Source organism: Grammomys surdaster, unplaced genomic scaffold, assembly GCF_004785775.1.
Source record: "Grammomys surdaster isolate TR1022 unplaced genomic scaffold, NIH_TR_1.0 126248, whole genome shotgun sequence".
Lineage (NCBI taxonomy): Eukaryota > Metazoa > Chordata > Mammalia > Rodentia > Muridae > Grammomys > Grammomys surdaster.
Genome location: NW_021621048.1, coordinates 8,728,202 through 8,748,775, shown reverse-complemented (window position 1 = coordinate 8,748,775; position 20,574 = coordinate 8,728,202).

The following is a 20,574-nucleotide window of genomic DNA, read 5'->3' as shown; positions in this document are numbered from 1 at the left end:
AGAGAGAGAGAGAGAGAGAGAGAGAGAGAGAGAGAGAGAGAGAGAGACAGACAGATGTAGAATGGTAGCTGTTCCTGGTTGTCATCTTGACTGTATTTGGAATGAATTCAGAAATGGAGGGCACAACTATGATCCGGATCTTGAGGCTAAAAGAGACAGGTTTCTAATCTGGATCTTGATATGCAATGATACATACTTTTGATCTAGACCTTGAGGCATAGTGGCCATGAAAATCTTAGGCCCAGGCAAGGCAGTACACACCTCTAATCCTAGAAGACAGAGGTAAGCAGATCTCTGAGTTCAAGGCCAGCTTGAGACAGAGAAAATTTCAAATCTGAGCCATACCTTCTGCTGGAGGCCTACATAAGGACAACAGGAAAGAAAGGGCTCTTTCTTCTTTGCCTACTTGTACTTAATTGCCAGCACATCTGTTTGAACCTATTTCATCAGGATTCCAGCTTATATGGAAAACCAGATGAAACACCTAGTCTCATGGGACTGAGCAACTACTAGACTCTTGGACTTCCCATTTACAGCTGCCTATGTTGGGTTAGTTGGACTGCAGATTGTAAGACATTCCAATAAATCCCTTAATATAGAGAGATATTCCATAAGTTCTGTGACTCTAGCAAACTCTAAGACAGATAGACAGATTAGATAGATAGATAGATAGATAGATAGATAGATAGATAGATAGATAGAACTTTAGTGTCTAGTATTAAAAGATTAGTGTCTCAAAAGTGGTACATCCATGAGAAGACAGGGGAGCCATTTGTTTGAAATGATCATCACAATGGATAGCAAACAGGTGACAATATTGAGTTAAAAGGTTCAAACTACTCAATACAATATGAAGTCTTAAACTGTCTCTCACTCACTCTCCATCCTCTCACCCCACATCTCCTACCCACAGATCGGTTTTAATAGGTCTTACTAGACACTGATTGAACTGACTAGCTGGACTGACGCTAAATGATTGTCCACAGAGCAGCTGGTACCCAGGGTACTGGGGAACTTTATGGTAAATGGACTTCTCACTTCTGCCTCTCAGCCTCAGCTAGCTGCTGACCAGAAGTCTGTTAATTACTTTTTATTGTCTACAAAATTCAACTTCAGAATGTATTGTTGATGATTTTGTGTCTATTTTAAACTTTAGTTGGTTCATTGTGTGTATGTGTGTGGTGTAGGTGTATGTATGGTGTGTGTGTGGTGTGTATAGTGGGTGTGTGTGGTGTATAGTGTATGTATGTGTATGATGTGGGGTGTATTTGTGGTGTACCATATATGGTGTGTGTATCCCCCCCCCTCTCTGTGGTGGGCAGATGCATTATAAAAATCAAATACAACCTTGAAAAACATAATAAAGAGCTAAACAGAGCTAAAGGCATCTGTCTGATGCCTGAGGACAATGACGTGTTGAAGGCTTTTCAGCATTTGTCTGCACATAACCATCTGGTCCTACAAGATGGTTTAATTTTTAGAAGAAAGTCATTGGCTATCTTGTATTTGGTTTCAGTCTTTTTTTTAATTGATATCATGTGCATTTTTACTGATCCAACTCTGTAGTCACAGTTTTGTAGAAAACGACATTATAGATGCTGGCGAGGGTGTGGAGAAAGAGGAACACTCCTCCATTGTTGGTGGGACTGCAAGATGGTGCAACCACTTTGGAAATCAGTCTGGCGGTTCCTCAGAAAATTGGACATAGCATTACCCGAGGATCCAGCTATACCACTCCTAGGCATATACCCAGAAGATGCTTGAACATATAACAAGGACATATGCTCAACTATGTTCATAGCAGCCTTATTTATAATAGCCAGGAGCTGGAAAGAACCCAGATGTCCTTCAACTGAGGAATGGATTCAAAAAATGTGGTATATTTACACAATGGAGTATTACTCAGCTATTAAAAACAATGAATTCGAGAGGTTCCTTGGTAAATGGATGGAACTAGAAATTATCATCCTGAGTGAGGTAAGCCAATCACAAAAGAAGACACATGGTATTCACTCACTGATTATTGGATATTAGCCTAGAACCTTGAAATGCCCAAGATGCAACTCACAGGCCACATGAAGCCCATAAAGAAGGAAGACCAAGTGAGGGTGATTCGGTCCTTCTTAGAAGGAGCAACAAAATACTCAAGGGAGCAAATATGGAGACAAAGTGAGGGACAGAAACTGAAGGAGGGGCCGTCTCAAGACCACCCCACCTGAGTATCTATCCCATGTGCAATCACCAAAGGTAGATGCTGATGTGGAAGACAGGAAGTGCATGCTGATAAGAGCCTGATATGGATATCTCCTCAGAGGCCTTCAAGAGTCAGACATATTCAGAGGCAGATGCTCACAACTAGCCATTGAACTGATCATGGGTTTCTCAATAGAGGAGTTAGAGTGAAGACTGAAGGAGCTGAAAGGGTTTGTGGCACCATGAGGAGAGCAACAATACCAACCAACCACAGCTCCCAGGGTCTAAACCACCAGCCTGGGAGCACTTAGGGGGGGATCCAGGGCTTCAGCTGAATATGTAAAAGTGGAGGGCCCTGCTGGGCATAGGTGGAAGAAGAGAACCTTGACCTCATGAAGGCTGGATGCCCCAGGGGGTGGGAATTTTGAGGGTGGGGAGGTGGGAGTGGGGGGGTGTAGATAGAGGTTACATCCACAGAGAAGAAGGAGGAGGGGCGAGGGGATTGGGGGTTCCGAGGGGGTGGTGGGGGATGGGGTAAGGGGGCAACATAGGAAATGTAAATAAATCATCCAATAAAAAAAAAAGAAAAAAAAAAAGAAAACGACATTATTAGTTTCCCTTGTTTCCCACTCTCCCCCCGACCCCCGAACCCTGAAGCTTGAACCTAGGGCCTCATTCACACGAGGCAAGGACTCTACCATTGAACTGTGTCTTCAACCCTTTTAACATTTTTCTCTTATTTCCAGACAACTTCTCCATTGCTCAGTGGCAATGTACTTAGGAACTGAATTTTCATAGGGATTTTATTGACTATGTAGATTGTTTTCAGTAGTATAGCCACCTTCATAATAATGGTTCTGGCAACCCAGGAGCATGGAAGATCTTTCCAGTATCTAGTGTCTTCTTTAATTTCTTTTATTTGACTATTACTAGACTTAACAGCATGAGACATGTTATATGTAATGTCATGTTATATGTAATGTCATGTTATATGTGATGTCATGTTATATGTGATGTCATGTTATATGTGATGTCATGTTATATGTGATGTCATGTTATATGTGATGTCATGTTATATGTAATGTCAATGTATTGAACTCACTCTGACTGACATTATCAACCTTTGCCATAAGGACCAACTTTTTGATGCATTTTATGGCAGGGTTTTTCTGTGTAGTCCAGGTTGGTATCAAACTTTCCAGCTTCTTGACTGCTGTGTTACAGATGTGTATAGCATACCTCACTAGCGGAATATGTTTTAGATTCCAATAACAGTAACTATGGTGTGTGTGTGTATGTGTTTATATGCACATACCTGTACACTCGTGTGTATGGAAACCAGAGATTGATGGGTTGATGTCAGGTGTTTTCCTCAGGCACTATCTTAATTTTTACATATATCTAGTGTGCACTCGCACACACACCTGGATACTGCATCATGTGTAGAGGTCAGATAATTCTTGCTTTCTACTGTGTGGGTCCTGGGGACCAAACTCAGGTCATCAGGCTTGGTGGAAGCACCTTACTCACTGAGCTATCTTGCTGGCCCTCCACCTTATTTTTTGAGACAGGGTTTCTCATTGAACCTGAAGCTTATCACTTTGTCTAACCAAGGTCCAAGGATCCATCTGCCTTTGTACCCATCCCTCACATCCTGGGGTTACAGACGTACCAACATCCAGCTTTTACATGGGTGCTAGGGCTTCACATAGAACTCCTCAGAGTCTAAGTTTGATCTTTTCCAAGGGAAAACATTTGAAGAAATTTTATGTTTTACTTTCCTTTTTAAAGTTGAGACTATAATTTAACCTTTTCCATTTTTTTAAAAAGGAGATAGGACCTCAGTATATCACCTAGGCTAGCCTGGGACTCCTAAACTCAGAAGATCCTCTTGTCCCAGCCTCACAAGTAGCTGGGACTATAAGTGCGCACCATCACACTTGGCTCTTTTTGATTTTTGACTAATTAAAATTTTAATTGAGGTAATAGATTTACACGTAATTGAAAGAAATCTCAAGAATGTTCACTGCATACTTTGTAGCAATGTTTTGTAAAACAAAATATAATATCAAAATAAGGACATTTACAATTATCCACTCCTTCAGAACCACTCAAGTTTCCTGGATACCTGGGTGTTGTTGGATTCATTTATGTGTACGTTTGTTATTGGTCACATTTTCTCCCTACCCTATGCTTTTTAATCACACGCAGATTATATAGTAAACATATTAAAGGATTATGCATTAACCTGATTGCCTAAGATGTGGTCTGACTCAGTGGTGATGTTACTACTACTATCATGATATATCATGCATGCACATGCACTCACATACATGTGTGTTCATTCACACACACATATACATATAGGAAGCAGTGTGGCATCATGTCTTATGCTGATAAGTCTAGTAATAGTCAAATAAAAGAAATTAAAGAAGACACTAGATACTGGAAAGATCTTCCATGCTCCTGGGTTGCCAGAACCATTATTATAAGGTGGCTACACTACTGAAAACAATCTACATAGTCAATAAAATCCCCATGAAAATTCAACTGATATTCTTCACAGAACTAGAAAAGGCAATCCTGAAATTTATATAAAAACAAATTTTATATGAATTTATATAAAAACCAAAAGGCCACAAATAGCTTAAAGCAGTTGTAAGCAGAAAGAACACAGTAGGAGGTACCATCTTGTTGGAGCTCAAACTATACTACAGAGCCATAGTGACACAAACAGAGTTGTCCTGGCAAAGGAGTCATGTAGACCAATGATACAGACCAGACGACCCAGAGATAAACACATACAGCTATGGGCACCTTATTTTTTAACAACGATGTCACACTCAATCACTGGGAAAAAAAAAAGACAGCCCTTTTAGAGTAGATAGAGTCTTATAAAGACATAATGCTTCAAAATGGATATAATAAATAGAAATTCCAGTAGTCCTTTAATCATTAAAGAAAATTGGACCCCCAAACTGTTTTCACAACAGAAATATCACAGGCAAGCTGGCTTCTGAAGAGTATTTAAGAAAGTCTGGCATTAATCTTACCCAAATTCTGCCATAAGACAGAAAAAAAGGCACAGACAAAAGAAAACAAAAACAAACCAAAAACCAACAACATAAGGTAAAATCAAGTTACTAAAACATGACAAGGATGACATATGAAGTGAAACCAGAGTCCAGGTTCACTCAAATACAGATTAAGATGTAGCAGAAACAAAGTGAACCCAGTAACACATAACCATGCACAAAATTCTTCATTTGAATTTAACCCAAAATGCAAGACTAGCTTACCATTTCAGAAGTCATCAATATAATTCAACAAATTAACAGAAAGCAGAAAAAATATGGTATCTCAGTAGATAAGACATTTAATCAAATTTTATTTATTATTATTATTATTTTTAAAAACCCACTTTCAAAAAACTAAAACTAGAAAGGCACCCAGTAAGGCGAGGCACCTGCATACAGGCGGGTAGAGATGCTGGATTCCTTCGCCCTTCTCCCATATTAGAAATAATGCATCCATTCTTCCCACTTCTGTCCAGCACTGCCCTACAAGTCCTAGCTAGAGCAACATGGCAAAGAACAAAACAAAACAAAATAAAGAAAAACAAACAAAAACCCAAACCAGACTTTAAAAAGAAGCGAATAAACTTTATTTTAAAGGAAAAGGCCACATATATAGAATACCCAAATGCATTTGCATATGAATTATTAGCTGTATTAAGAAAGGTTAGCTAGATTTGGAGACAATTGCTATGGCTTGAATGTCTTCCTCAGTGTACTACGTGCCATGGTTACAGGATATAGAAACACTGAGTTGGGAGTGAACTGGGAACTTCCTTCTGGTCAGCCCTCATAGCACTGGGATGTGCTGGAGAATTACAATCAACAGCAGTAGTCAGCTATGAATCCTATGTGCAGCAGGACAGACTGGCCAGGCAAGACATGTACACGATTGCAGGTGTAACAAGTCTATTATTGGTGTAACAGACTATTTTTGAATTATATTTGACTCAACAGGAGGATATTCATGTAAACTGTAAATCTGGTTAAAAGCCTGTGTCTGGGCAGGTTTTTATAGGTGAGCTATTGCTGTTTTCCTCCCTAAATGGACATGATATACGTGTTAAGTTGCCCTGCAAATAAATATATCTATAATGTTACTGCTGTCAGCTTTGGCCAGAGAAGCTTCTTTGAAGTGTTTAATGATATGACAACAAAAATGCTATAAATGCATTAAGAAATATCAAACGCCTAGAAATAAACTTAATAAAACATCCATGCAATCTATTTAAAGAAAACTGCTGAATGCTACTGAGAGAAAATAAAGAAGCCCTAACTGAATACAGAGACATACATGTTCATTGACTGGAGAGTGACTATAAAAAATATACCAGACAGGTGAGTACACAGTGCTCCCTCAAAGCTTATTACAGGTCTGCACTTAAGGCTGTGTGGTGTTGATACAGGGTAGATATGAGTCGAGCAGCAGAGTGTGCCACACAGCCATTGATTTACGACAAAGGCGTCACTGTAGGAAGTGAAGATGGTTTCATCAATAAATGGTTTGAGGAAAATGGGTTCCCACATGTGTTTAGTGGCTTCTTAGTAAGTGTGTTACAGTTTTCTCTTAACCAGCTAGCTCCCAAATAATTGAGACTGGACCAATACATTTATTTAACAAGTTTAAGGGTACTATAACTGAGCAGTAGTACTCTATTTTAATATTCTATGCTAATCTGGCTGCCCCCAGCCAAAATCCCTGAGATACTTGCTTTTTATCACTTTCTCTGCTCCAGATGTTCTCTGTCTCCCTTCCTCCCTCTCTCTCCTTTTCCTTTCTTCCTTCCTTCCTTCCTTCCTTCCTTCTTTCTTTTTTCTCTCTTTCTTCATTCCTTCCTTTTTTTGTTCCTTTTCTTTTTAAAGGTTTGTCTATTTTATGTATATGAGTACACTGTCACTGTCTTCAGACACACCAGAAGAGAGGATCAGATCCCATTACAGATGGTTTTGAGCCACCATGGTTTCTGGGAATTGAGCTCAGGACCTCTGCAGGCAGTGCTTTTGACTGCTGAGTCACCTCTCTAGCCCTTCTAGGTGGTTTTCTAATGGTCTCTCCTGAACTCCGTCTATATGGCTGATCTCCACTCCCCACCTCCTCTGTCTCCGCCTCCTTCTCTTCCCTCTCCTGACTGGGAGGACGCTCAGCTCTGTTTTTTCTCATCAACTAGCTTTATTGACCAATCAGGGAATAATTGAGGAGCAATTTTTACACAACATTGAGACAGGAGATTTTCAGAATAAGGATTGCAACCAGATATGGGGGCACAGAGCAGAAACCAACATTTGAATAATATAAGGATAATCTTTACACAGTGCACAATAACATTATGCCTACATACGTATAAAGGACTTGGTTTGTATCCAAGTGAAAAGTGTAGAAGAATGAAGCTTTGAGAAAATAAGTTAGCACATATCTTTTTGACTTGGGGGTAGACAGAAGTTCCTGTATGGCTTACCAAATACAGGATCTGAGAGTTGTAAGAAGAAATAAATATTTCCTTCCCCACTTGCTTTTGGTCATGGTGTTTTATCAAAGCAATAAAAAATCCCAACTAAGTCAGTTGGGGGAATTACCTCCTAGAGTTGTAGAGACTCTGAACCTGTGACCCTGCAATTAATTTCCTAGATAAGTATCTTAAGTAAGTATATATTTATATTCCAGAATAGACAAAGCTTATTAAATGCTTACAATGAATGATAGCATATCCATATGCTGGAATATTGTTCAATAATAGAAAATGACCTAATTAAGCATAACAACTACGAATAACAATGTATGTAATGAAATGTATAAGATATACTTTAGGAGCTATGTATCTATATAAATCCATACATTTATGCCACTAGAGAAATTCTCAGCCTTCCTAATGCTGTGGCCCTGTAGTATAGTTTCTCATGTTGTAGTGACCTCCAACCATAAAATTAATTTTGTTGCTATTTCCTTTTTCTTTTTTTCTTTTTTTTTTTTTCTTTTTTTTTGCGAGACAGGGTTTCTCTGTGTAGCCCTGGCTGTCCTGGAACTCACTCTGTAGACCAGGCTAGCCTTGAACTCAGAAATCCGCCTGTCTCTGCCTCCCAAGTGCTGGGATTAAACGCGTGCTGCGCCACCACCGCCCGGCTTTGTTGCTATTTCATAACTGCAATTTTGCTACTGTTATGAATCATAATGTAAATATTTTCGAAGATAGAAGTTTGCCGAAGGGGTCACAACCCACAAGGTGAGAACCACTTGAACACCAGCGTGTAAGGAAGGACTGTGGTTGGAAAGTTAGCGTGATGGCTAGTGTTAATTGTCAGCTCGGTCGAATCTGGAATCAACTGGAACATGGACCTTTGGGCATAACTCTGGGATTATCTTGATCGAGTTAACCAAAGTTGGAAGGCACGCCCCCTAGTGGGCGGCTCCAATTTCTGACTCCATGAGCCTAGAAAGGAGCTGTGCCGCTTCCTGACTGTGGATGCCGCTTGACCAGCTGCTCCTAGATCTGCTACTTTTGATTTCTCCTCCATGATAGGTGGGACCCTTGAACTGCGAGCTAGAATCAACCCTGTCTCTTTTAAGTTGCTTTTATTCAGAGTATTTTATTATAGTGACAGGGAAAGTAGTAGATTCTGGAGCCTTTATTTTTTCCTTTTAACTTGGGGATCCCATAGGTATTAATTTTATAGTGTACCATGTTTTTTGCATGTGTGTATGAGTGTATGCATATATGCTCAGGTGTACATGTATGTGAGTGAGCATATGTGTGTATCAGCATGTGGAGGCCAGGGTCTACCTGGAGTGTCATTCCTCGGGAGCTGTCCACTTTCTGTTTTGAGACAGTTTCTCAAATCCTGAATCTCACCAGCCAGCAGCCCCCGGCATCTGACCATCTTGCTCTTCACAGTGCTGAGATTACATGACACCACATCCAGGTTTTAATTTTAGGTTATTGAGACAGGATTTCACTGTGTCACCCTGGCTGGCCTTGAACTCAGAGATCCACCCGAGTGGCTTCTGCCTCACAAGTGTTGGTATTAAAGGTGTGTGCCGACATGCATGCCTGGTCCTGATCACTGTTTTTGTGCTGGTCTTGAGAATGGAACTCAGGCCTTCATGTTTACATGGTGTACTAGTCAGGGTTCTCTAGAGTCACAGAACATATGGAATGTCTTTCTATATTGAGAGGATTTATTATGATGACTGACAGTCTGTAGTCCAACTCCTCAGCAATGGGCAGCTGTGGATGGGAAGTCTAAGAATCTAGCAGTTGCTCAGTCCCACGAGGCCAGTTGTTTCAGCTGGTCTTCTGTAGAAGTAGATTCCAACAGATGTGCTGGCAAGTAAGTGCAAGCGTCAAAGAAGAGTGAATCTTCCTTCTTCCAATGTAGGTCTCCAGCAGAAGGTGTGGCCCAGATTAAAGGTGTGTACCACCATGCCTGGATCTGGGACTTGCTTTGTCCCAGGCTGACCTTGAACTCAGAGATCTCCTTGTCTCAGTCTCCTGGGATTAAAGGTATTTACTACCTCACCTGAGCCTAAGCTTTTCATGGCCACAATGCCTCAAGATCTCTATGCCAAGATCCAGGTCAGAAACTTGTGTCTTCCAGTCTCAAGATCTGGATTGTATTCATTCCAGATATAGTCAAGTTGACAACCAGGAATAGGTATTACACATGACAAGCCCTTTATTTACTGAGATTTCTGCCTAGCCCACTATGTTACATTTTATAGGACAAGCTGAACATATGAAACCTAAAATGCTCTATAGTTGGAAATCTTTTGAATGCCAACATGCTACTATAAATGGAAAATTTCATACCTGCTTCCCTGTGACAAGTCAGTCAAAAAGTATGGGCACCCAATCCCTGACACTATTAATGGTACTCTGATATGCTTGCAGACAGGAGTCTAGCATGGCTGTCCTCTGTGAGGCTCCACCCAGCAGCTGACTCAGACAGATACAGACACCCACAGCCAAACAGTGAATGGAGCTTGAATCTCTTATGGACGAACAGGAGGAATTACTGTGGTCTCTGTGGAGGCTCAATTAGCTGTACTTCTCAGCTCTGTGCCTGGCCAGTTTCTGTGCTTCTCTATAGCCTCCAAAACAGTAAGATCCTGCTTTTAGATGCCCAGCCATTTTCTTATTCTCCAGAGCCTCTGCTCTCCAGCCTTCTCATTTTGGAGGAGCTGACCAAGCCACACATTTACAGACAACCTGCTAGGACAGGTGGACCCCTGCTGGCCAGTAGGACCCACCTGGTGAGAACTTTTCTTAAACTCCAAGTAATGGTTTCCCTGCCCATCCAAGCCTTCCACACAAACTTTGCCCCTTGGCCCTTCTGTTTGTTTTGCTTTGTGTGACTTGAATGCCTTCATGGGTTTCTGCAATGAGGCTGACAGTGGTTGGGACATGCAGGGACAATGACTATGCCCACCTGTAGGTCAAGGGTCAGGCTTGGTGGAACAGCCTTGTCAGTGCTTCAAAAGCTGAGGCATCTGTCCTGCTAGGCCTCACCCATGGATTAGTGACCACCAGTACACAGGTGTGCCTGGCTATTGATGTCCCCATGGCCAGGACAAGGAGAGGTGCAAGGTTATGTGCAGGCAGCTTACCTGGGGATTAAAGCATGGACACAGGTGTCCAGTCAATGCCAAGGAAAAGAGGCTGGGTTGGACTCACACGAAGTGGGAGGAGGGGTGGTGAGCTGGGTGCCTGGGGCTCCTCAGAAGACATCTGTTCCTGGCTAGCCCTGGACTGCACTTTGTAGTACTCTTCCCAGTTCTTGGCTGGCCTTTTCATTTTGCTTTGTTCTTTCCTTTTTTTTTTTTTTTAAAGAAGAACTTCTAGAAACATAAGGAGTTTGAATATAATCATTTCTTTCTTCTTTTTTTCTTTTCCTCTTTAGTTCAGGCTAGCCTGTAACTTGAAATTCTGGCAGCCTCCCAAATGCTGGGATTATAGTCCATAGTCTCACTGTGCCATGCCTCTGTGCCAAGGGCCCTAGAGACAGAGACAGCTGGCCACTCTTGCTTATTCATTCGTTCAGCTGATGGATCACTGTTCCTAAAATGACAATTCTGTCCTGTATTCGGGATGAATGTTGGACACAAAGAAATAATTTCCAAAAAAGCAGGCAGTTCTAGCCCTCAAGACTTGTCCATCCTGAAATAGAGACAAAAATATGAGCAAATAACTGGGTATGAAATGGATTTGTCAAGCCATAGCAGGATGTCTGGGAGGTGTGCCTCATGGAAGCCATAGTTTAAGCAGATCTGACAGGATTCTGAGCTGGTTTCCAAGGGCATATAGAGAAAGGAGAATGAGCCACAGAGGTGCTGGATCTGGGCAGCAGATTGGCCACTAAGGTGAGGAGAGGCGGGGTTAATGGGGCAATTAGGGGGTGAGGCTAAGGATGTGTTCCTGAGGCTGATCTGGGGAGTGGGCAGCTGTGTTGAAGACTCCACATTAAATCCGAGGACGATGAGAGTCAGGCTGGGTCTGAAACCCAGATGTGGCCTGAAGAGAAATTCAATGTGGATGGTGCCCTCAGACAGATGCCAGGGTGATGGGCTGGAGGGCTCGTCCTTCAAGGGATTGAGAATTGGCTGTTCTGAGTACAGAGGATGGACAGCTGAAGGGAGTGACATGTTTCTAGATCCATGGCCAACCGGGTCATGCCACTTTAGAAAGAGCGATTGTCCTATGCTCTGACAAAGGCTGTGCCCTGCTGAGGATGCCCCAAGGTAAATAATCAGGTGACCCTGAATTCTGGAGAAAGCCCTGCTGGGTATACCCCATCACTTCCATAGAGACAGTGACCTTTGGCCTCCCAGAGCTTGGGATGCTGGTGTCACTGGAGGGCAGGCACATCCAGCCTACCAAGTGTCTTGTTCCTCAGACCTTGATTATCTATTCTTTTTTTTTTTTTTCCTGAGAACTGGGATCACAGGATAAGAAAGAAGTAAGAGTTTCCTACCCTGGCAGACTGACCATAAAACATTAATTAAATTAGTTAAAGGCAATTAAAGGAGTGATGCTGTCAGCGCTAACACTAGCTACTGCACCAGGCATGGTTCTGAGAACATTATAAAAATTAATTCATTTTGACTGGATGTAGTGGCACATACCAGATTCTTCAGTACTTAAGAGACTGAGGCAGGAGAATGGAAAGTTTGAGGCTACTCTAACTGGCAACGTAGAGAAACCTGAAATGGAAACTTAAGGGTTCTTTGGAAAGTTGGTTGTGTTGAATGGTGGTTTGCTAAAGCAAACATGTGAAGAAATGTTTTGCTGAAGCAGACACAAGTGAAAGGATGTTTTGCTAAAGCAAGCATATGAAAGGACAAGTGAGGAAGGATTCTTCACTAATGACGAGCATGTATTGGTTTGCCTTACATGCATTGTTGAGCTCCTTTTGTCTTGACTCCATACAGAAAAACACCCCAAAAAACTTTGTGAGAAGTTTTTACAGCTTCTTGCTGCTTCCTCAGACTCAGACCGATTGGCAGAGTGATGTCAGCTGATACATGGACTTTTGCTAAGTCAGACTCATGTGCTGAGGAAAGACACATGATGAGACAAGACCTCTGGAGAGCCCGTGATGTTTGGAGGGTATAAATAGGACTCAGTGGACAGTGGGCTTGGCTTGGCTTGCTTGTAGAACTAGCTGTGCAGTGATTCTTGGTCTTCAATGATCTTTGCTTCGTTGAGAGAGGCACAGCCGAGAACTTTTCCTGGTGTTCCTGCTGGTCCTAATGCCTTCTGCTAACTCGTGCCGATTCTGCTGAGGCCTGGCTGCTCCTGCTAGGTCATGCCATGGCTGCTGCTATCCCAACACTACTGAGCTGGACTGCTGGTCTATCTGTGAAGTGTTTGTGAGTGGATTGAGCTGCTGCTGCTGGCCTGTGAACTAAATTGCTGATTTCCTGACAACAAAGATGGGATTTGCTCCAAAGAACCCTTAAGTTTCTGCTTCAGAAACCCATTTTAAGTAACTTTAAGAAGGAGAAGTTATGTTTTCAGGAAAATAGACAAGAGCTAGAAATCCTTGTGTTATGTGAAATAAGCTAGACTCAGAAAGGCAAACATCCTGTGCTTTCATATCCTGAAGCTCGGAATAAAAGAAAAAAGAGGCACTGAGAGAGCCTCAGTGGTTAAGAGCACCTGCTGCTCTTTCAGAGACTGGAGTTCAGTTCCCAGCATTCACAGGGAGAAGCTCAGAACTGCTTGTGATTCCAGCTCCCAGGATCCAACACCCTCTTTAGGCTTCTCCCAGTATTTTCACATAGATGTCCATACACACATGCACACAAATACTCCACATAAAGAGGCATGCATGTGACCTACAACACATACGTGCAAGCAAAACATCTGTACACATAAGAGAATAACAAATGAAGAACAATAACAATTATAAAAATAGAAGTTGAAAAGATGAATGAGCCTACTGGGAAGATAACTTTACTCTTGGCAGTCTGATTTTGGCTGCTGGATGAAGGATTCTTTTCAGTATTGCTCAGCTGCCATAATCTCACATCATGACTTTATACTGTCTCAGTCAGGGTTTCTATTGCTGTGAAGAGACACTCCGACCACAAAGCAAGTTGGGGAGGAAAGGGTTTATTCAGCTTACTCTTCCACATTTCCGTGCATCACCAAAGGAAGTCAGGACAGGAACTCAAGCAGGGCAGGGACCTGGAATGCAGGAACTAATGCAGAGCCTATGGAGGGATGTTACTTACTGGCTTGCTTCCCCTGCTTGATCAGCTTGCTTTATAATAGAACCCAGGACTATCAGCCCAGGAGTGGCAGCCCCCACAATGGGCTGAGCCCTCCCCCACTGGTCACTTATTGAGAAAATGCCTTACAGCTGGATCTCATGGAGGCATTTTCTCAACTGAGGGTCTTTCCTCTCTGATGATTCTAGCTGTGTCAAGTTGACACAAAACCAGCCAGTACACATATGCTGATCTTTAACTCTGATAAGATATGCCACCTCAGTCCAGGGTATGTTAGTGGGCTGCCCTGCCATTTCTTTGGGTGGAGTTGGGACGAAGCACCAGTCTTTACAGTACTTAAGTCTTATGGAGGAACATCAAGATCAGCAACACGTCTCTCACGACCTCTGTGTCTCATGGTTCTCCTGAGTCAGCCCAAGCAGCTTCATGCTTTCCCTGGTAACTTGCTTGCTAAGGCTTCAAAACTACTATTTTAAACCAATGATGCACGTTCCAAGTTGAAAACATAATTTAAAAAATTATAATGCTGTGAATATAAAAAGGGAAATTAAAAATAGTTCCAAACCTCAGACAATTCTGTTTTCTTTTTGTTTGGGGATAATTCATTGTGGTGGGGAGTGGCCAGGAGCCCAGTGACTTGTAAGCCAAACGTGGCCTCCAGAAACAGCAGCAGCTGCTGAAGAGAGTAGGGAGCCCCGCTGACGTAGGAGAAGTGAGAAGAAAACTGGTTTTGTTGTTGGCCAGCTCCCTTTTCGGATCATTTCAAGGAATTGCTAAGAAAACACAGGCCTGGCCCAGCATGTCTCCAGCCAGTGGCTGAGACTCCACCCAGATGGGATTTTGCTGTAGTCATGTTCCAGTTTGCTTCGACTAGCAGGGGTAGCCTGCACGACCAAGGCGGAAGTGTTCCACGTCCTGCTGTATCTGCTGCCTTTCCAGAATCTGACCTATGGAAAGTGACACAGTCCATGGAGGTCGGGGACTCATGTACTGGTGCATGTATGATATGAACCCTTCCGGTCTGGGAAGTTTTGTAGAACACATTTTTAAAATTATGAAAATGATACTAGTTTCTATTCAAACCCAAGCAGCACAGACTGCTACAAAGCCAACCACAGCAGAAAGAGATTCCCTGTCAGAACTCACTCTCCTCCCCACCCTTACCTCATCTCCATTCCGCCTCAAGGATGGAGCACAGAAGTTTGTACTTTATTTTTCCAAAGCTTTCTTCTTTCAAATGGAACGTGCAAGCGTTCACCAGTACCTTATTTCAACTTTAAGACTAAATACTAGGTCATATTTTTGTAATTTACTTTATTTCACTCAGCAACATGTCTTAGACCAGTTTTTAAATATTTCCCTTCAGTATACTACAGTTTAACTGTCCCTTTTCCCTTTTATCATAGTTTCCAAATTCTATTTAGATTGAGCACTGTTTGGACATATGTTCCTGTGAGCTCTTGTGCCCAGTTCTGCAGGAGCAGATGATTGCTGAGTCAATGGGGAAGGCACATATAAAGAACTGCCCTGTCCTGCCAGCCCCTCCTCTAAGATTGTTGTTTCTGTGTGTGTTCTTCATACTTTGGAGCTCTTGGGTTATCATATGTATTCCAAAAAATTTCTCCATCTGTTTATTTTTGTCTTTAATCTACTAAGGAATTAAAGCATTTAAGTTGAAATACATGATAGTTTACACTAATATGATTGTTTTAATTCCGATTTTAAGAGCAACACATGGTTGTGCAGGTTCAGCTTTCCGCTGCTGTGACAAAGTGTCAGGAACAGGAACTCAGTGCAAGTAGAGGTTTATCTGGCATCTTCACCTGAGAGGAGTTAGTCTGTGGTTGCTGGGACCTGTCACTTTTGACATGTGGTGAAGCAGAACACTGTGTGATTCACGTCATGACATGTGGGATGCAAAAGATAGAAAGGGGGGACCTGAGTCTCGTATCTCAGGGGCGCTCAGAGGAACGGCCCCCATGACCTGACATCTTCAATCAGTGCACCTCTCAAAGTCCCAGCAATTCCCAGCAAGCTGGTGACTGAAAACGTCAAGTGTAGAGCCATTTATATTTCTTCCCTATATTTTTACCCCCAGCTGTATTGAAGTATAATTGATGATTAAAATTCATACTTGTTAAAAGTGTGTGTATGAGTGTGTGTGTATGAGTGTGTGTGTGTATGAAGCCCATAAAGAAGGAAGACCAAGTGGGGGTGATTCGGTCCTTCTTAGAAGAAGCAACAAAATACTCAAGGGAGCAAATATGGAGACAAAGTGAGGGACAGAAACTGAAGGAGGGGCCGTCTGAAGACCTTTCCACCTGAGTATCCATCCCATGTGCAGTCACCAAAGGTAGATGCTGATGTGGAAGTCAGGAAGTGCATGCTGATAAGAGCCTGATATGGATGTCTCCTCAGAGGTCTTCAAGAGTCTGACATATTCAGAGGCAGATGCTCACAACTAGCCATTGAACTGATCATGGGGTTCTCAATGGAGGAGTCAGAGTGAAGACTGAAGGAGCTGAAAGGATTTGCGGCACCATGAGGAGAGCAACAATACCAACCAACCACAGCTCCCAGGGTCTAAACCACCAGCCTGGGAGCACTTAGGGAGGGATCCAGGGCTTCAGCTGAATATGTAAGAATGGAGGGCCCTGCTGGGCATAGGTAGAAGAAGAGAACCTTGACCTCATGAAGGCTGGACGCCCCAGGAGGTGGGAATTTTGAGGGTGGGGAGGTGGGAGTGGGGGAGTAGATAGAGGTTACATCCACAGAGAAGAAGGAGGAGGGGTGAGGGGATTGGGGGTTCCTGGGTGGGTGGGGATGGGGTAAGGGGGACAACATATGAAATGTAAATAAAACATCCAATAAAAAAATTAAAAAAAAAGAAATATTCTAGAGCACTGGAAAAAAATGTGTGTGTGTGTGTGTGTGTATGTGTGTGTGTAAGTCATAATTATTCCCATCTGTTAACTGTGCAGTGTAATGGGCTTCCACGTGACAGTCTGCATGCGTGTGGAGCACTTTGTGCATGGGGATCTCCTTTATTGTGTCTCATTCCTTGTCCCTTCTTTGGCTGATTCCACCTCTTCCACGATTGTCCCCATTCTACTTCCATGTCCTTTTCTACAACCCCGTGTGAAAAGAAGCATGCAGTGCCTACCTTTCTGAGTCCAGCTGATCTGATCTGCAGTTCTACCCATTGTTCTGAAAATAACACGGTTTTTAGGTTTACTTTATGGTGGGGAAATACTTTGTTGAGGATACCTACCATGGCTTTTCTTTTTTTAAAAAAATATTTATTTTAATATGTAAATGTGTGTGCTTACACTGAGTTCATGAGTACCATATACACACATCAGCTCACAGATGCCACAAGAGGGCACCAGAATCTCTGGAACTGGAGTTACAGATGGTTGTGAGCTGACATGTGATGCTTGGAGCCGAACCCAGGTCCTCTGGAGGAACAGCCCGTTCTCGTAAGCACCGAGCTGTTTCTCTCCATATCCCTGTAACATTTTTAATGTTTAGATTATTTCACTTAGTATAGTACCCCCAAGGTTCATCCACAGGATCATATGGACAGACTTTCCACATATGACAGAATTTCTGTCTTTTGAAAGATTGAATAGTATCCGTGTGTGTGTGTGTGTGTGTGTGTGTGTGTTCACATCATCTTTATCCATTCATCCATGAATGTTGGACAGCACTGGACACTGGGTTGTTTCCATGTTTTGACTATTGTGAATGGTGCTGCTATAAGCATGACAGTGTAAACACACCTAAACACAACCGACTTTTACTTCCTTGGGTCGCAGAACCAAAACTGAATTAGTGAGGTTAATGATGATTTTAAAGTCTGAGGGGTTGCATCCTGGTTTCCATAATAACCAAACCCAAATGCCAATCCCACCAATGCTGTATAAGGACTCCTTTTTCTTCAAACCTCACAAACAAATTACTTTTGTCTTTTCCAGAACAGCCGTGCTGAAGGGCATGAGGAACATGATGTGCTGCCTCCTCATGGTTGTGGCTTTTCCTCCTCTGATCACTACAGATGTGCTGTAGTTTCCACGTGCCTATCACTGGTTTGCTTTCCTTGGAAAAATTCTCTATTTGAATCCTTGTTCCATTTTAATTTTAATTTTAATTTTTTGTTTGATATATAATTTACTGTTTTAAAGATAGGGTCTATAACTCTGGGTGGCCACTATGTTCACTACACTGCCCAAACTGATGAAGGATATGTGGTAATTCTCCTGCCTCAACATCCTAGATGCTGAGATTGTGGGTTGGAGTAACAGCAGAGCTCATCTCTTTCCCTTCTGATGCTTGGTCTCAGCCAGAAGTGCAATGGCCATCCCTGCATTTCCTGATTAGCTTGTTTTCCGTCTCACTATGCAGGGACAAGAACTCTTTTTATCTTTTGAATATGTGATGATTTATATATACTTGGCCCAGGAAGTGGAACTATTTGGAGGTGTGGTCCTGTTGGAGTAGGTGTGGCCTTAGAGTAGGTGTGTCACTGTGAGTGTGGGCTTTAATACCCTAGTCCTAGCTGCCTGGAAGTCAATATTCTGCTAGCAGCCTTCAGATGAGGATGTAGAACTCTCAGCTCTGCCTGCACCATACCTGCCTGAATGCTGCCATGTTCCCACCTTGATGATAATGGACTGAACCTCTGAACCTGTAAGCCACCCCCAATTAAATGTTGTTCTTATAAGAGTTGCCTTGGTGATGGTGTTTGTTCACAGCAGTAAAACCCTAATTAAGATAGAATGCTAGCCCCTTGTCAGGGATATATATGGTTTATGTTTAATCTCACTGTGTAGGTTGTATCTTTGTTCCATGGAGAAATCCATTTGATGTGCAGATATTTTTTAGTTTGATGTGATCTTATTTGGCTTTTGTTATTTGAGGATTATGGGTCATATCTTAAAAAATCATTTTAGGAGATTTTTATCATTTTTATTAATTTTTTATACAATATATTGCGATTGTGCCTTTTCCCTCTCCAACCACCTCCCAAATCTTCCCCACCTCCTTACCTGCCCAACTTAATATCATCTCGTTCTCAAAAGCAAAAAGTAAAAAACAAAAAGAACATGAAATAAGAACCTCCCCCTGCAATACAGAAAAGAAAATCGAAGCAAACAGGAAAAAGACCAATAATACAAACACCTAAAAATGCCAGAGTAGCATGTATGAGACATGCACGGGTTCAAGTCAGATGGGGTCCAGCTCTGAGAGGGAGACAGGAACACAGGAGCCTATCGCCAACCAAGCAACGATCTGCAATGGATATGCACTGGAAAGGGATGGAAAGGGGAAAACCCTGTTTTCTCCAATGGCATGGACAGCACTGTAGGGAGCCCCATGCCTGGCAGTAGTTGCCCAACATAAACTGATGCTACGTGTTATCCAGTTTCACCTACCAGTGAATAGTTTCAGGTCTTATATGTAAATGATGTAAGGATTTTACTTTTATATCCATTAGGGATATTGGCCAATAGCTTTCTTTTCTTGGGATGTTTTAATCTGACTTTAGTAGCAAGTTAGTGTCGACATCAGAATTAGAATAAGACTTTGGACATCTTCCTTTTTTAATGCAACTCTTAAAAATAATTTGAGAAGGGTTGTTGATAGTCATCTTTATTCCTTGTAATACTTTTTTATTTTTAAATTATAGTTACATCACTTCCCTCCGCCCTGCCCTCCCTCTAGCCCCTCCCATGCACTCTAGCCCCTTCCATGCACTCTAGCCCCTCCCATGCACTCTAGCCCCTCCCATGCATACCCCTTGCTCTCTTTCAAAATCATAGTCTCCTTCCCTTTCATCGCTCATACGTACTTCTCTCCCCAAATATATATTAATAAACATGCTGGGTCCATATAATGTTGCTTGTGTGAATATGAATCTCTCCCCTTTTATGTGTCATCTTAGAGGTAGTTTTGTTCCTTAGGAATTAGAATCTTTTAGATGATTTCATTAGAAGACAATTAAGTATTTTGATGTGCAGTTAGTCTTAGATTCTTATGATCCTTCGAGTTTCTTTGGTGCCAGTTGTATTGTGTTAGGATTTTATTTGAATGTCTCCTACTTTTTTCTTTTTAAATTTGTCCATTGAGCTAAAGGTTTCCTATTTTATCTTGTCAACAAAACAAACAAACAAAAAGCTAACGAAAGTCCTCCACTTCTTAAAGCTGTTAACCACTTGTGTTTTTTCTAGTCTTTATTTTATTCATTTCTGTTCTAATTATTGTTACTTACTCTCTTCTGCTAAGTTTGAGTTTACATTTTCTTCTTCTTGTTTCTTGATGAGTAATGGTAAGTTTTTTGCTTGAGGTCTTTATTCCATTTTATTTAGACATTTGTTACTGCAAACTTTCTTCTCAGGGCCGCGTTTACTGCAGCCAATAAATTTTACAGTATTCCATTTTTAGGTTTGTTTCTTTCAATAGTAAAAGATTTACATTTATTTATTTATTTGTGTGTGTGTGGGTGTGTGGGTGTGTGTGTAAAAGAGAGAGGGGGAGAGAGAGAGAGAGAGAGAGAGAGAGAGAGAGAGAGAGAGAGAGAGA